Genomic DNA, 4,104 nt, shown 5'->3' with positions numbered 1-4,104 from the left:
CTTCAGTTTGAATTTGCATATGTGTAATTGATGCTCTGTTCCACACTCTGCCCTTGGCCTTGTTTTGACTGATGATATGGAGCTTTTCCATTGTCTCTTTCCACAGATGTAGTCGATTGGTTTTCTATATATTCCATCTGGTGAGGTCCATGTGTATAGTAGTCTCTTATGCTGTCTAAAGATGGTATTTGAAATGAACAAATCATTGATTTTGCAGAATTCTATCATGCGTCATTTCTATCACTTAGGCCATATTTTACAACTACTGGATTTTCCCCTTTGCTTCCAACCTTTGCATTCCAATTACTAGTAATGATCAATACATCTTGATTGCATGTTTGATCAATTTCAGATTGAAGAAGTTTGTAGAATTCTTCTATTTCATCCTCATTGGCTTTAGTGGTTGGTGCGTAAATTTGAATAATAGTGGTATTAACTGGGCTTCCCTGCAGGAGCATGGATACTATCCTATCACATGAAGAATAAGTGGTTGGAAAATATAGTCTTGGTGACAGAAATGACACTGGAAATTACATGAAAGAGTTTTGCTAGACCAATGACCTATTTAGTGTGCCTGACACAAACCATGGTATTTTCAATCTCCTCATATACATGTGACATTAGACAATGAATAAGGAAGACTGAAGAAGAATGTTTGCCTTTGGATTTATGGTGTTGGTGAATAATATGGAATATACCATGGACTGGATGGTAAGATGTTCTCACTTACTTTTTGGATGTGTCATCAAGAAGTACAAGTCCCTGGAGAAAGACATCATGTTTGGCAAAGTAAAGGATCAGTAACAAAAGAAGAAGACCCTTAGCAAGATGGATTGCACAATGGCTGCAACAATGGGCTCAAATGTAACAGCAATTATGAGGATGGCACAGGGCCTGCTAGGGTTTTGTTCTTTGTACACAGAGTTGCCAGGAGTCACAACCAAATCGATAACACCTAACAACAACAATGACCTATTCGACGGAAATATCTTTTATCAACCACATGACTATACAAGTGGATCTCATTGGATGAAATACACAGAATTAAATTGACTACACCTGTGGGAAGAGACTAAGGAGAAGTTCATTTACAGTTCAAGTTGAAGCTGAAGAAAACAAAAAGACGTCCACGAGAGCTAAAGTACGACCTTGAGTATATCTCACCTGAATTTAGAGACCATCTCAAATGCAGATTTGAACCAAAGCAGTTGTGGGATGACATGAAGAACATCATATATGAAGAAAGCAAATGGTCACTATAAAGACAGGAAAGAAAGAGAAGACTAAAATGAATGTCCGAAGAGACTCTGAAATGTGTTCTTAAACACAGAGTAGCTTAAGCGAATAGAAGAAATGGTAACATTAAAGAGCTGAACAGAAGATTTCAAAGGGTAGCTCAAGAAGACAACGCATTATAATGAAAGGTGCCAAGACCAGGAGTTAGTAAAACAAGAGGGAAGAATACACTTGGCATTTCTCAAGCTGAAAAAATTAAGAAAAAAATCAACCTTCAAGTTGTAACACTGCAGGATTCTATAGACACAACAACGAATAACCCAGGAAATGTTACCAAAAGAAGCTGGGAGGAATACCAGTACCGGAACCAGACAGAACTGGTCACCATTCAACCTATTCGGAGGTAAGATGTTCTCATAACCAATGGTACTGATTGAAGAAGTCTAAGCCGCACTAAAGACAGTGGTAGAAAACAAGGATCTCAGAATTGATGGAATAAAAACAATCAGATGCAGGGCTGGATGTGCTCATTTGTCTATAGCAAGACAACTGGAAGACAATTGGCCAACCGATTGGAAGAGATCCATATTTGTGCCTATTCCAAAGAAAAGTGATCCAACAGAATGTGGAAAGTATCAAGCAACATCATTAATATTGTACGCAAGTAAAACTGTGCTGAAAGTAACTCAGAAACAGTTTCAGTAAACTGCCAGAAATGCAAGTGAAATTCAGAAGAGGGCATGGATCCCGGGATGTCATTGCTTCTGCTGTCAGAGTAAAAGAGCTAGAAAAAAAGGAAAAAAATCAAGCTTGTGTCAATTTTAATGAATCTTAACTGAATTCTCTCATTTTCAATGTTTATATTGCTTAGTCGAATTGATCATGTGGATCTGAGATATCAATACATGCTACTTGGTTGCCCCCATATTCCTCCAGTTCGTTCAAATAAAAGGAAACGACATTTAGGAAAATGGGACTCTAATAACAACAAAAATTAAAATTCACACACCAACAAGATCTTTCATTAATTAATGCTTTGCAAGTAAATCCCAAGAGCATGTGTGTAGTCTCAGATCTGCATTCCCCAGGGAAGGCGGTGATAATAGTGTTGGGTCTGAGCCCACGGTGAAGGTGCAGAACTCAGAGCTTTAAATATGGAGGGAAAACAATAGTATGCCAACTAGACAAGTGAACAGGCAAACACAGAAGGTAGAATATTTCTCTGGAGGATCCATCCTTAAGAAAAGAATCTCATAATAATGAAAAATCTAAAGCACTGAGATTCTTCTCAGAATATTATTTATAACAGTAGAATATTAGAAACAACCTAAACATAACGTACATAATGAATGCATCACTAAGTAAATTATGGCTCATTCATTGGATAATTATACAGAAGAAATTAGTGTTTTAATAATGATAACAAAAAGTTAGCTGGGCTAAGGAAAGCTAGTTAAAATCTCTCAAATCCTAAATGCAATGCTTGGCTAGTGAGGTAAATTGTAAAGCTATGTCTACCATTTTGTTTGTAGAGCCTGGATATACTTAATGAGGCAGATTAGCAGTCTGGGTAATTTCTTAAAATGTCCTGGAAGCTTTCTAAGGCTCCTGAAATCGGTGACACTGGGACATTTCACAGCCCCAGAAGTGACTCCCACAGTTCCTTTTGACTATGTGCTTAGTTTCAGTACATCAGTCTTAGAATTATGGAACCCTGGTGGCCCGATGAGTTGGGTCTTTGGTTTCTAACCACCAGAGGCTCTGGTTCAAACTCATCCGAGGCTCTCAGGAGAAATACCTGGGTATCTGCTTCAGTAAAGATTACACTCAAAGTAACTCTATGGGACAGTTCTATTCTGTCCTATGGTGTCACTATGAGTTGAAAGCAACTCAATGTAATACAACAATAAGTCTTAGCCATTGATCTACAATCAAGAATGACCCACAGCCAATGATGTACACTTAAGAATGACGCTTGTTGTTATCATTAAGTGTCATTGAGTCAGTTCCGACTCATAGCAACCCTGTATAGGCTTTCCGACTCCTAACCATTGATCAACTCATTGAGTTTGAAGCTCTAACTTCCCAGGTTTCACTTTAAATACTGTAAGACAAAGACTTTGAACATTTCAAATTCATAAGTACTGATCTTTATATTTTATACACGCACTCTTGATATTGAAGAGGGATTTCTACCATTTACTTTGAAAATGTGCCTTTTAGTTTTACACCTCACTTTGAAGTCCATCATCTGCCTTCTGTGGCCTTAACCCAAACTCCAGGCTTACCCTCCTGTAAGGTACCAGCAAACAATGGCAGAACATGGTAAATACTCTAGTGCAGGCAGAAGGCAGGCACCATGAGGACAAAGAGCCTGGACTACACTCTGCTTTGAAAGCACCCACTCTCAGATCTTCCCTGCCTCAGATGCATCTCTGGGCACAGGTCACCTTCTCCGGGACATATCCTAGCAGTGAAGTCTCTGGGACGTGGAGTGGGCACATTTACCACCTCGCTAGGTATGTGCAAACTGTTCATACACATTGTCCTTGCCAACACAATATTGTCAGACTCAGAAAGTTTGCCAGTCTCATGCATGGGAAATGTATCTTATTTTTACTTTAATTTGCACTTTCCCAAACACTCCTGATCGGGAGCATCTTTTCAAGTTGTCATTGCTATTTCATACAATTGCTAAACTGTTGCTAATTCACATAATCCACACACTTGCTTGAAATTTCCATTCAAAACCTTTCTTCATTCTTATTTTAATCTCTTTGGCTTTCCCCCAATTAAGTTGTTGATTTTTTATATTCTAAATAATGATTCCTTAATGTGCAGAGAGAGAAAGATTGGATGGATGGATGG

The sequence above is a fragment of the Chrysochloris asiatica genome, unplaced genomic scaffold, assembly GCF_000296735.1.
Source record: "Chrysochloris asiatica unplaced genomic scaffold, ChrAsi1.0 scaffold00018, whole genome shotgun sequence".
In the NCBI taxonomy this organism is placed as follows: Eukaryota; Metazoa; Chordata; class Mammalia; order Afrosoricida; family Chrysochloridae; genus Chrysochloris; species Chrysochloris asiatica.
This window is presented reverse-complemented; position numbering follows the sequence as displayed.